Genomic DNA, 14,389 nt, shown 5'->3' with positions numbered 1-14,389 from the left:
GGGGCGCTGGTGACCAGCTCCAGCCTGCCTGTGCACCGTGATGGGCTGACTTCCCTCTCACCCCAACGCTGGTGTTGGTGTCTGTGCTGGGGTTCAGGGGCGCTGGTGACCAGCTCCAGCCCACTCTCCACCTGCAGCACCCTCTCCTTTCTTACGTAGAAACAGGACCACCCATCTCAGTCAGTGCCATTTCCTTTGGTCCCCTTGAGTTTGATGGAAGACATGAGGCTCCCTTGACAGGCCTCTCCCTTCCTTCGTGGGACAGCCTATGGGTCAGTGGCTGTGAGAGCCGAAGCAGATTGGGACATGGTGGCACCCTTTCTGTCATCCCTCTGGTCCAGGCCGGTTTGCAGGGCTTGGCAGAGCCACCCAGCAGGACCCTGGGGAAGAGCACAGTGGCTGTGGAAGCACTGTTGGGTATGTGGGAAGAAGGCACATGCGAGGTTCCGGCTGTGTTCATCCCTGAGAGCAGGTTTCGTAGTCTCACTGCCAGGGCTGGAAGCAGACCGTCCAGGCAGGTGCGGGAGGGCCACACAGCCATTCTTCATGCTCTTCACCTCTGTGTAATGCACATGTGAATTCTAGTGACGTAATTGAAAATGTACTGTTGTTTCATTTGTGTGATTTCATATCAAAAAATGTGTGTGAACTATATTGTATGTAATTTGGATGTCATGTTAATAAAACCTTGCAGTTTCCACTCTGGTTCCGTAACGCAAATGGGTGCCTTCCACAAGCAGGGTGGCCTGCAGTGGGCAGACGGTGGCTGCTTTCAAAGGTAACATTTTATCACTCTGTTTTCCCCGTTCTCGTAAGGATGAAAAGGAAAGTGCCTTGGTTTGGACCCAAGTAAGGGAGGAAGAAAACAAGAGAAGAGGCAAATTTGGGAAATTGAAATGGAGGAGGAAGCGATAGGTAACAAAAGTGAAATGTGTTGGGTGAATTTCTCAAATCCGATTTAATTTTTAAGCCTAAATCATAATCTGAGAATGCCATGTGATTAGAACCCAAAGCAGTTTTGTTCCACTTCAATCCATAGTCCAAGAATAAGTCTTTCCTTATTTTTAAAACCTGGACTTTGGGTAATGGGATCTCTACAGAATACGGGCAAAAAACGACTTGACATTTCAGGGAGAAAATGGGGCTTTCTTTGAATTAAGGGGAGACTCAAGAGTGGTAGTTCCTTTGAAGAAGGTATTGTTTTTTCCCATCATTGCTCCCCGAGCAGTGCCTGGCATGCTGGAGGTCTTGGTGTGTCTTTATTTAGTGCAACCAATTACGTGAGGCAGTGTATTTGTGGCAGGCCCAGGGGTGTCCCTGGGCACAAGGCCTTTGGAGGTCTGGAAGTGGTTTAGGTGTGTGGCACTGATAACTCCTGTTGAAACATGGCAGCTGAGTCCTGAAATCTCACCCTTGGCGGTTTCTGCCTGTCTCACCTGGAGTGCAGTGGTGTAACCACCGCTCAGTGTAGCCCTGACTTCCTGGGCTCAGCTGATGCCACCTCAGCTTCCCCAGTAGCTGGGACCACAGGCGTGCACCACCGTACCCAGCTAAGTTTTAATATTTTTAGAGACAGGGTTTCGCCATGTTGTCCTGTTTGGTCTTGAACTCCTGGCCTCAAATGATCTGCCTGCCTTCACCACCCAAAGTGCTTGGATTACCGTTGAGAGCCACCATGTGCAGCCAGGTCCTTTTCTTATTCAAACATGTATTTGCATGTTTTGAAAGAGTGACTTACAGTCACGTCTGAAGGGAAAACTAAGTGATAGTTGTGTGGGAAACCCACCGTACTGACGGTTGGTGGCTCTAGGAACAGAAGCACAGAACCATGCGTTGTACACCTCGAGGTGCAGCTCATTGCTGTGTGCGTAAAAGAAATGAGAAGCACAGCAGTTCTGAAGCTTCAGGCTCGAAAATGAAGCTTTCTTGCTGACCTTTGGTGTTGCCTGTAGGCTGCAGCGAGAGGGCAGAGGTCCTTGCAGCTGTTCTCTAGGGTCCGACGCCGATCCAGACAGGAAAGTCAGTGGGGCATTCTGGACGTGTCATCGCACCAGGCTGCAGAGCTGGACACTGAGGAAACCCCTCCAGAAAGAAAGCCGCACCTCCCGGCCCTACCGCAGGTGACTAGAGGACAGGGCAGATGGAGAGGAGTACTTCTCTGATTCCAAGTAACAGCTGCTGTTGAGAAGAGGAGACGTAATGAAAACCCACACCTAAGCTCTTTACCCAGCTTCGAAAGCAAGCCTGGATGTTTTCAATCTCAGATGCTAGTCTGTTTTTTCCCTAAAATTGACAATGGAGGTAATTTTTTCTCGCCACCAAAGGAGAGCACCTGTGGATGGTATCGGAAGAATACCATGTTTTATTTTATTTTATTTTATTTTTTTGAGACAGGGTCTTTGTCACCCAGGCTGGAGTGTGCAGTGGTACAATCTCAACTCACGGCAGCCTTGACCTCCTGGGCTCAAGAGACCCTCCCCTCTCAGCCTCCCGAGTAGCTGGGATTACAGGCGTGCACCACCACAGCTGGCTAATTTTTGTATTTTTTGTAGAGATGGGGTTTCACCATGTTGCCCAGGCTGGTCTTGAACTCCTGAGCTCAAGTGATCCACCCGCCTTGGCCTCCTAAAGTGCTGGGATGACAGGCATGAGCCTTCCAGTGCTGCCCCTGGCTTAGGCTTCTTCCCTGGCCCTTACATTGCCAGTGTGCACCTCAGTCACCAGAGGCAGGCTGTGCCCCCGAGATGATGGCACCATCCTGGCCAGGGAGCCACTGATGACAACCATTCAGATGATGTCATGTGAAGCTTCCTGAAATTTTCTCTTCCATTAGTCTTCGGATTAATCAGAGGAAAATGCTTATTTAACAAAATTAATAGATTAAAACCCCAGTTCTTAGAAAAAAAAATCAATGAAATAGACAAACCACTAACTCATTAAGAAAAAAGAATGTACAAATAAAAAGAAACACAAGGAAGGAATTACTATTGATAAAAAGGAGTTTTTTAAATTGTAAAACATGTAACATCAAATTATGTGAAACATGTAACATCAAAACTATACACCAATATGTATGATTTTAACTGTCAGTGTCCAGTTCTGTTATATGATATATGTTCACATTGCTGCACAGCTGTCCCCACTATCCATCTCCAGAACCTTTTCATCTTACAGAACTGACACTCTGTCCGCATGAAACACAAACTCTCATCCCCTTTCCCTGAGCCCCCAGCACCCCCCACTCCACTTCCTGCCTCTGAATTTGACGACTCTAAGTGCCTCACGTGGGTGGGATCCTATGGTACTTACCCTTTTGTGACTGGCCTATTTCACTTGGCACGATATCCTCAAGGTCCGTCATGTAACAGCCCGCATCAGGATTCCCTTCCTTTTCAAGTCAGAGTCATATTCCATTATAAACACAGAGCGCATCTGTTACCCATTCACCCATCAGTGGACGCTTGGGACGCTTGACAATGACAAAGGCTGTTATGAACGTGAGTGTGCACACGTCTTTTCAAGACCCTGCTTCCATTTCTCTTGTGGCTGTATGGGGGTGTGGAAATGCTGGGTCGCATGGCAGTTCTATGTTTAATTTTTGAGAAGCTGGCATTCTCTTTTCCACCGCAGCCACCACATTTGACATCCCCACCAACAGCGCTCAAGGGTCCCTTCCATTTCACCACATCTTCACCAACATGTGCCGTTTTATGTTTCTCTGTTTTTTTGTGTCATAGCCGCCCTAATGGGTGTGAGGGGGAGTCTCATCATGGTTTGGAGTTGCATTTCCCTAAGGGCTAGTGAGGTTGGGCATCTTCTCATATGCTTGTGGGTCGTTTGTGTCTCTTCTGTGGAGAAACACCTATTCAAGTGCTTTGCCCATAAAAGAGATTTTGTAAGCAATAAAAGACTACTTTGTAGATCTTTTTGCAGATCGTTTCAAAACCTATGTGATATGGATAATTTCGTAGGATAAACAGTGTATATCAGTTTCAACTGCTGTGGAGAACTAAAGCTCATACCAGCCAATCTCCACAGAAAAAATAAAGAAAATGGTAAAAACAAAACAAAAACCAAAAAACAAAAAACGAGGCACACAGAAAGGCCTACATGTTACAGAGGAATTCTAAATGTTGAGAGACTAGATATAACTTATGCTGCATAAATTGTTCCAAAGCATTTAAATAGAAAATTTCCACGTCTTTTTAATGAAGCAAATATATCAGTTATATCTAAACCTGGAAGAGATAGCACAAAAAAGATGACCAACTAATAATGTTTATAAATATTGATGCAAAAAAATCCTAAATAAAATACTGGTGAAGCAAATACTACATTAAGAAACACGAGGCTGGGTGATAGGAGGTTCTTGTCTGTAATCCCAACACTTTGAGAGGCTGAGGCAGGCGGATCACTTGAGGTCAGGAGTTTAAGACCAGCTTGGCCAACGTGGGGAAACCCTGTCTCTACTGAAAAAAAAAGAAAAAAAAAAAAAAAAAAAAGTTAGCCGGGTGTGGTGGCAGGCACCTGTAATCTCAGCTACTGAGAAGGCCGAGGTGGGAGGATCGCTTGAGCTGAGGAGGCGGAGGTTGCAGTGAGCAGAGATCCTGTCGCTTCACTCCAGCCTGGCCAGCAGTGAGACTCTGTCTCAAAAAAGGGGGGGAAAAAACTTTTATGAAGACACAAAAGCAGTTCGCAGTGAATTCCCTGTCTCGAAGCCCCCATTTGTGGAGGGATATTTCATTCCCGGAGGACCCCAGACAGCCTCCCTGACGGCCACGCTTGGGGGCTGCATCAGGAATTTCAGGACCTGGGCGATTCTCCAGTTCACTTTTTTTGTTTTTTCTTTTTGCGGAGCTTATCTGGTCAGGCGGTTCTTCTGTCCCTGCCCCAGGGTGAGCCCCGAGGCGCCCCGGCCCTGCGCCCCCAGCGTCCCCGCACCAGCCCCGTGCGGCCTCCAGCTGGCTGCGTCAGAGCAGGGAGCCCGGGCCCGCCTGGCTGCCCGGAGAGTCCCAGAAGGCAGCGCAGGGACAGCCCCGCTGAGCCCGTGGCTAAAGCAGGCCGGGCCGCCGCGCACCCCCGCACTCCTCCCCCGGACCGCGAGGCTCCGCGCGCGCATCTCTGCAGCCCCGGGAACCTCCGGGCCGCCCTTGTCTCGGGCCTCGCCGCGCCGCCCGCTGCAGACCAGGACTGCGCTCTGTCTGCCCACGGCCCCCGCCTGGCACAGACTCTGGGGACCTTTCCTCAGTGCTGCCTGGACATCCGAAGGGGCTGGGATGCCTGTCCCTGCTGGGAGCGAGCACCAGGAGAGGGTGAGGGGTGCGCCACAGGCTTGCTTTCCTGCCGGCCGGAGGGGACCCCGTGCCCCCTTCTCTGCCTCTGTCCCTCTCTTTCTCTCTGACCCTGCTCTCTCTCTTCCCTCTTCTCCGCTCTTCGTTCCCCCACAGCAGCCCTCCCTATTCCTGGACACGCCCAGAACCCCGCGGAGATCTGTCCTCTAGGCCTGCCCACTCCTCTCTGGCCCTTTGAGGATTACAATTTGTTAAGAACGAACAAGTTAGCAACTAGTGTTTCTAAACAGTGAGTTTTCACACATTCCAGTTTCATATGAAAAGTTTGCCTTACGCTCCTGATAGCCAGGACATTGAAGCCACCTGGGTCTCCTCTGCTCCCCCCACCCCCGGGCCTGGACGGTCAGTGCCGGCTCTGCTCGCACCATCTGCGTCCACCCAGAGGGTCTGGCCGTGGGAACAGCGCGTGTCTGGCCCGCACTTCTGTTCTTAACCTCTCAGTGTATTCAGGTTTCCCCAGGCAGAGCCGTTAGCATATCGACAGCTAAAAACCCAACCAAAACCACAACCAGCCAAGTAACAAGGCGACGATCGGCCTTGGGTCTGCCAGGGCAGGGAGCGCAGGTTCCGCTGCTCAGCTGGAGGCGCAAGGACGGCCGTGGGGCTCCAGTACAGGGACCCGGCCCCGCGGGGTTGAGTGACACCGTCGGCCAGGAGGAGCCCCGTCCACGCTTGGGCAATGAGCAACCGCAGCCGGCCGCGCAGCCTGGGGGCCGTCTCCCTCTCCAGCCCCCAGGTTCTCTGGTCCACGACTGGCTCTTGCCCTGATTCCATTGGGGCTGAGTCACAGCCAGGGAAGGGGCTGAGGCAGAGCAACGCTGGGTGAACCCCGTCTTCCCGAGGCCATGCTTGCACCAGGAAGAGAACACAGTGAACCCCCTGAGCACCAACAGGCCCCATACCCCCCACGAGCAGCCCAGCCTTCTCCCTACCTGCCACACTGGCCATGTCCGTAACCCTGCCCAGCATCCCATCCAGGCCGTGTGGGTCCACACGTGGCCACCAGCTTCCTTTCAGGACAAGAGAAAACTGAGCCTCTCCTGTTCCAGCAGGCCTTTCTGGGGCCTGTCCTGCTTGCCTTGTGGCAGCCGAGGTATGTGATGGATGGCAGCCAGCCTCCCCTCCCATGACCCCGAGAAGTCCTTCCAGCCCCTCCCTGAGGCTGCTCCTGGCTGAATTCTTGTGTAAGTGGATGCGGGGTCTGGAGACACACCCGGCTGGGCCAGACCCCATGAGGAGAAGCTGCGCAGGAGCCTGCAGGACTCAGTCCAGGTCAGGGCTCTCACACCCGTTGGGCGGCCTCTGCTTCCTGATGTGGCTGTGCCCAGATGCCCGGGCGTGTGCGTGTTTAACCTGCTCGGAGATACTGGTGCTGCCCACATTCGTTCATCGGTTGCTTATTCACTCATTCATGAACTTGATACTTACTGAGTGCCACTGTGTGGCATTTCTGCGGTGATGGACACAGTGGGGCTTCTGCAGTGGACACAGTGGGTCTCCTGCGGTGATGGACACAGTGGGGCGTGGCAGCGGGTGGCACAATCCAGCCCTGTCCGCGTGAAGCAGACAATTCTGGTGGCAAAGAGCTGGCTCCATGGCAGGGGTAAAAATATGCCCAAAGACACCAGCACTTGACCTTTGTGTGCCCCGAGCCGGCAGAGCTGCCCTGGCTTGCCCAAGACATCGCGGGTCTTGTAGCAGATCTGGCTCCCTATGGAGCCATCTTGGGAAAATGTACACTTTTTCCATGGATGAGTATATTTGAGAAAGGCCTTTTGGGGTACTAGTGTTGAGCCTGGCGTGAAGGCAAACCTCATGGCTTCATGGCCAGCCCACCTAGTTCTTTTTTCACCCCACACTCCTCAAGATCCTTCTCTGAATGGCTCTGATTACTTAAAAAGTGAAAATCACCATCAAAGGTTGAAGACTTACTATCGTTTCAGATATTCCTTACAAAAAACAAGCAAACAAAACTACACCATTGACTTTGGAAGCAACAGCAAAAGCAGAGGCCCCAAATCTCTCAAATGTGCACCCAACCAGCTTCCTGGCGGCTGTTCCAGGATGTTCTCGTGACCAGGTAAAAACCAGCATGGATTTAGAGAGGAAAGGAGAAACAAAACAAATCATTTCTTAAACATTTTAAATTGAAATATTTTATTTTTGCTTACAAAGAACTAAGCTGTCATTGAGACACATTTGGAAAATATAGAGGAGGAAAGGGAGAAAATAAAGTCACTTATAATTGCATCGCCCAGAGAGTGGGTTCCTACACACACACACACACACACACACATGCACCCAAGTGGGCCAGGCTGCACACTGCGTTATGGAACCAGCTTTTGTCACCACGTAATGTATGTAAATATTTGCTGAGGAGGTTAAATATTCTTCCCCAGTGTCACCTTACATAACTGAGTAGCAATCCCTTACATGGATGGCCCTTACTTTCCTTAACCCCTAGTGATGGCAATTTAGGCTGCTGCCCAAATTTGTTGTACTATAAATACCACTGTGGAAAACATACTAGTGGCTATGTCATGTGCAAATCCATAATCATTTCCTTGGTGTAAATTCTAATTAATTAAAATTACTGAGCCAGTGAATACATACAAATGCTAAGGCTTTGGTAACTTATGGCCAAGTTTTAAAAAGATACATTGACTTCCGCCCCCGTTGGAACCCCAGGTTAGGAGAAGGAGCATCTCCCAAGGCATGGCAACTCTAAATACATTCATGTCCTAAGGACTTCTTCCTCCCGGCATTCATCCCCCCGGAACCGCCGGGCTGGCCCTGAACTCTGTGTCTGTCAGGTGGAATGTAACCACCTGGAAAGCAGAGGCGGGCACTGCCGTTTGGGAGAAAGACTAAGCGCAAAGGTGGAAGCTGGAACGAGGCCCGCAAAAGGGAGGGTGTTTGGGAAGAATGACAGGGGTGGAGGGTCTGGGCTTGCCCAGGGCAGCGCCCCCCGCACGGTGCAAGGAACCAAGCAGACGGTGAGCACCACAGCAGAGTGTTTCCTGGCTCCTTCCCTTAACTGCGCAGTGTGGAAAACCATTTACCTTCTCAAAGTTAATTCCTTGTCTGTGATCTGAGGAGACCCGCATCAGCACGATCCGGAAGTCAAAGGCGAAGGCAGGCTCAGAACCACTGTTACTTTCATCAATGACAGGATGGGTGGAGAGGCAGAACAACTGGAAGGAAAGACAGAACCCACCCCCTAAGTGTTTCATATTAAGAATCTGTCTTCCCCCACCCACACACGAGATCCTATGCAATTTCAGGGAAGAGTGGAGGAATTATTTAAGATCTTCTTTAGCCCCTGGTATAGGTCCGGCTTGAATCAAAAGTTTCTTCACAGATAGGCTCAACCATGACTGAGCCACTGAAGAAGATGGGCCGCTCTCCCTCCCCCTCTCCATAATCCCTCCCTCCCTCCATAATCCTTCCCTCTCCATAATCCCTCCCTCCCTCCATAATCCCTCCCCCTCTCCATAATCCCTCCCTCCCTCCATAATCCTTCCCTCTCTGTAATCCCTCCCTCTCTCCATAATCCCTCCCTCCCTCCATAATCCCTCCCCCTCCATAATCCCTCCCTCTCACTATAATCCCTCCATCTCCATAATCCCCCCCTCTCTCCATAATCCCTCCCTCCCTCCATAATCCCTCCCTCTCCATAATCCCTCCCCCCCATAATCCCTCCCTCTCACCATAATCCCTCCATCTCCGTAATTCCTCCCTCTCTCCATAATCCCTCTCTCTCTTCGTGGCCCTGCTCTCTCTCTCTCTGTGGCCCTACTCTCTGTCTCCCCACATGGCCCTGCTTTCTCTCCCTCTCTCCATGGCCTTGCTGTCTCTCTCTCCCCCCATGGCCTTGCTGTCTCTCTCCCGGTGATGTCTCTCTCTCTCCCTTCCCGTGTGACCCCACTCTCTCTCTCTTCATGACCTCTCTCTCTCTCTCTCTGTGGCCCCGCCTTCATTCTCTCCATGACCCCCCTTCTCTTCATGGCCCATGTCCTCCGACACTCCCACTGGAGCTGAGGAGAAACCGTTCACCCAAGCTCCCCGGTTCTGCCTCCTGCCCTGGGGAAGGAGTGTCCACACCCAGCCCACAGGCAAGTTCCTGTGCCCTACTCGCCCCACGGCCCCTGTCCCAGGAGCCCTCCCCTCTTCTCAGAGAGGGATTTGTTGTTTAAGCTGTGCCTTAGTCTAAGGCTAGAGGATTTATGTTCCTAGCTAGCACGCTCCTGCTCAGTGGTTCAGGTGCCCTGAATTGAGGTGTGGTCGGGAATGCTAATTCCAACCTAGTGTGAGGCTGGCCCTGAAAACAGTGCCCAGCCCTTCTCCCCTCATGCTTCATCCCCTGCCTCTCTGCACCTCTCTCTCACACACTAGCGCACAGGATGCACTCTCACAGACACACATATGCACGCTCACACTCATACACATGCACATTCACACACTCATACACACACAAATGCACATTCACATTCACACTCATGTGCACACTCACACGCACATTCACTCATGTGAATATTCACACACTTATACACACTCACAAATGCACACACACTCATATGCACACACGCACATTCACACAATGCACATTCACACACTCATACACACAAATGCACATACACATGTGCACGCTCATGCACATTCACACTCACACATGCACATTCACACACTCACATGTGCACAGTCACGCACATTCACATTCACAACGCACATTCACACACATACAAATGCACATTCACATTCACATGTGCACACTCACGCATTCACACAATGCACATTCACACACTCATACACACAAATGCACATTCACACACATGGCGGCACACTCACTTCACATTCACACTCACATGCACATTCACACACACTATGCACATTCACACACAAATGCACATTCGCAGACCACAGATACACATGCACATTCCATACATTCAGCACATATGCACTTCACACACGCACATTCACACATATGCACATGCACATACACATGCACATTTGCGGCAGAGTACACATGCCAACATTCACACACATGTGCTCACATTCACATATCATACAAATGCACATTCAATTCATACACGTGCACATTCACACACATACACACATGCACATACACACACGCTGCACATTCATACATTTCAGACACACTCAGGCACACACAGACACATATGCCATTTCACACCCATACACAGATACACACATTACACCCACGACACACTCATACACCGACATATACACATTCACACATATATACACCATTCACCGGGGCCCACTCAGACCAGACACACATATTGCCACATTTCACACACACATGAATGCACACACAGACATACACAGGACACAACTCAAACTCACATACATGGACACATTCAAACACTCATACACAGTCATCCCCTTGGACACCCCAGTGGCCCCAGTGGCAGCCAGTGGATCTGTGTCTCTGTGGCATGGACTGAGAGTGGCCAGAGCCCATCTCTCTTAGGAGGCCCCAGGGCCCCACCTGCTCCTTGGTAGGGGCCAAGGTCACAGGCTGCAGGAGGGGCAGGAGGAGCAGTGGTGAAAGCCCACCTCAGAGGCTGGTAGGGCTGGGCAGAGGGACACGACATGACAGGGAGAGCTGCTGGGTGTGCCCAGCCAGGGGCCGGGGCAGGTGTGGGAGGTAGGCAGGCCTGTCCTGGTCTAGCAGGTCCCACTGGAGGAAGCTCCCCCGGGCTGCTTAAGACAATGAAAGCCTCCACCCTCTGTCTGGCACACTTGCAGACAGTATTTTAAAACTCATTTCCCTGACCTAAAAAGGGTCTTTTTTGACTGAACACCTAGTCTTTGAGAACTGACACCAGCACTCTGCCTATAAATAGCTTTGATCGCCTGCCAGGAGGGTCGCTGTGGCTGCTGTGGTGTTCAGGGAGAGCTTGGGTCTTTGCAGGTGTCTGGGGACCTAGGGTCACCTCCTGCCTATGGCCCCAGCATGGGGGATCACATGGAGTTATTTTAAATTACGGAACTGGGAAGAGGTGCCGGGGTTGGGGCACGTTGTCAGCTGGCATTCTGTCAACCATGCCCAGGCAGGTGGCTGAGACCCCCCATCTCACAGCTGCCTCCTTGCCCTCGCCCTGATTGCTGTTCACCAAGGTGGCCTGGGCACCTTAGCACAGGGATGTGAGGGGCTGTGTGAGAGAGAGAGACTCAGGAGTGGGGTGTGGGCAGGACCAGAGACCCACAATGGCCTATGATGCCTTCCATGGGATCCTGGGTCTGTGCACTTTAAAATTAGTTCATCATCTTGTGTTTTGGAAGTGTGTTCCTTATATTAAACTAGGAAAATACAGCAAATAGAACAAATCTGCCTGTATTTTTTTAAGTTAACTGAAATCCAGCCAGGTACAGTGACTCACACCTGTAATCCCAGCACTTTGGAAGGCCGAGGCGGGTGGATCACCTGAGGTCAGGAGTTCGAGACCAGCCTGGCCAGCATGGTGAAACCCCGTCTCTACTAAAAATACAAAAATTAGCTGGGCGTGGTGGCGGACACCGGTAATCTCAGTTATTTGGGAGGCTGAGGCAGGAGAATTGTTTGAACCCGGGAGGCAGAGGTTGCAGTGAGCTGAGATCGCACCACTGCACTCCAGCCTGGGCAAGAGAGCGAGACTCCATCTCAAAAACAAAAAACGAAAAACATATATATATATACACGCACACACACACACATACATAAAATAAATAAAAATAAATAAATAAATACAGCTACTGAAACCCTACCACGTGTTGGTGTGCTGCCTAATTCCAGCCAATGCTTCATCTTAGCAGCAACCGCGATCTCTCTGGGCCGCACACGATCTGCCTCTGCCTTGGACTGTTTTTGATGCGTTGCCTGGGAGCTTTGTACATTCATTTATCTTTTTCCACAGTTGTAATAATTGCCTGGTGATTTCAAGCTTTTTTTTTTTTTTTTTTCTTTTTGGCTGAGCTCAATTCTCTGGGCAGCATTCTTCCAATCCACCTCGTGGAAGTCCTGGGCACATCTCAGCCACTTCTCTTTCCTTCTCTTTTCTCTTCTCCTGGGGTCTTTCCCTTTTTGGCACTCAGCTCCAGAACTCACCTTCCTTCTCTCTTTTGCCATATTTCCTGCCGCCTGAAGCCCCAGCCTCATGTATGCTCACAGCCCTCCCAGTGGAGCAAGGAAGGTTCCAGTGTCTAGAACAGAGAGTGAGCTGTGACCAGAGGAGAGGTTGGCAGTGTTGGTACATTCGCTGAGGGGTCTTGGGAGAGGTGCCTGTGGCTCACCTGCCCTGGAACGGTAGGCTGCGCCTCTGCCCCACTCTGCCTGGCTGGCCGGGTGTCCAGGGCAGGTGCTCCCCACTGAGGGACATGTAGGGCTGGGGTTCCCTCACCACTCCCTTCTTTCATTCTTGATGTGGCCCTGGACACAGAGCAGGGACTTTAAAATTGCTCCCACAACCCACTAGTGGGTCCTGAAATCAATTAGTCATCAGCTTGAATCAAGAGATGATACTGTGGTGTAGGGTAAATATTCTTGGCAAACTCTGGCTTTGGTGTGACACACGTGTGCAGGTGCTGCGGTGACGGTGTGCTCCCGGGTGTGTGTGGCCCGTCATCCCACACGGTTACTGCACACTCAGCCTGACACGGTTTCTGTACATGTTATAAACAATCTTCCAGTAGGTTTTTATTTCTGAAATTTTTTTTGTGACAAAGGAGAAAAAGCTGAAAGAGGTGGTTTTTCTTTCAGACACAACCTCAAGGCAGGGCATCCCTGGGGCAGCTGGTCACCACCCAGAGAGTGGGGCTGTCTGTGGCGCTGGGGAGGGCCTCCTATCCCAGGACGGCCAGCCTTGGCCAGGCCCCTGGGCCCTCCTGATGCTGGCCCTGCGTCGCCGCCTGCCTGGGTTGGGCTAACCCTAACCCAGCTCCAAGCACTTGCTAGTGGTGAGGCAGTCTCTGTGTTTCACCAGCCTGGATTCCAGGAGAGTGTTCCTTAGGGTCAGCAGAAACGCTCCATCTCTTCACCTGGGTTCTCTATGCTCTAGAACGCTTTCCACACAGGCTTTGACTACAAGAGGACACCACCCGTCCCTGTTTCAGAGCGAACACTGTTTCTGTCCACGTACCTCTGTCCGGGGGTCGGCGCCCCTCGGCCTGGCTGTCCATCCCCTCCTCCGCACGCCCAGAGCCCTGGCCTTCCCCGTCTGGCACATATGTTAGTTCAGTCTGAGACCTGCTTCTGGAGCTGGAGAGGATGGGCTGGAGGGAAGGAGCTGCTGCAGTGAGTGGGTGGCCCCGGCCGAGTCTGTGCTGCCTCTGCTCCCCGCGAGACCTTGCGCCACCTCTGAGACCTGCTCTTCCATCTGCACAGAGGGAGTCGTGGTGACAGGATGTGGTTTCCCGTGGAACCTTTAGGACGGCTCTGGGCGCTCGGGACTCGGTCGCTATCAGGGTGAGATGTCAGAGGTGGCCTTTGCCCTCTGCCCTCAGCCAATACTCTTCCTGATCTCCAGATTTTTCTATTTATTTCCTCTCTTGTGCTGACGGCCGGCACCATCCCCTCCCATCTCCCACGCCCCTTCCTCCGTGCCTTTGGCTGATGCCTCCTGCGGGTCCCGGACTCAGGGCGGCCTCTCCGGAGGGTCGGCCCCAGCACCCCGAAGCTGGACTGACCCCTCTGGAGAGGAAGGCGTGTGACCCCCTGGCTCTCATCTCGCTGCCCCTCCTTGACGCTCCCGTGGGTGGAGGTGGCCTGTAGTCATCTGCCCCCGGTTTGAAGGGACTTTGACGCTTGAATCCTTAAGGGCTCACCTGGGCTGTCCGACCTCGGCCCAGGGCTCCGGCCCCGCGGCCACCGCCTGCGCTTCCCCGACGCGAGCACCAGAGGGCGCCCAGACTCCACCAGGGCAGCGCGGGGACGGCTCCCTCCAGCCCCGGGCCCCAAGTCCACGGCTCCCCCCAGCCCCGGGACCCCGGCTCCCCGCAACCCACGGACCCCGGCTCCCCGCACCCCCGAGTCCCCG

The sequence above is a fragment of the Rhinopithecus bieti genome, unplaced genomic scaffold (assembly GCF_001698545.2).
Source record: "Rhinopithecus bieti isolate Rb0 unplaced genomic scaffold, ASM169854v2 scaffold_50877, whole genome shotgun sequence".
Classification (NCBI taxonomy): domain Eukaryota; kingdom Metazoa; phylum Chordata; class Mammalia; order Primates; family Cercopithecidae; genus Rhinopithecus; species Rhinopithecus bieti.
The sequence above is the reverse complement of the archived record's forward strand: the minus strand, read 5'-3'. Positions refer to the sequence as shown.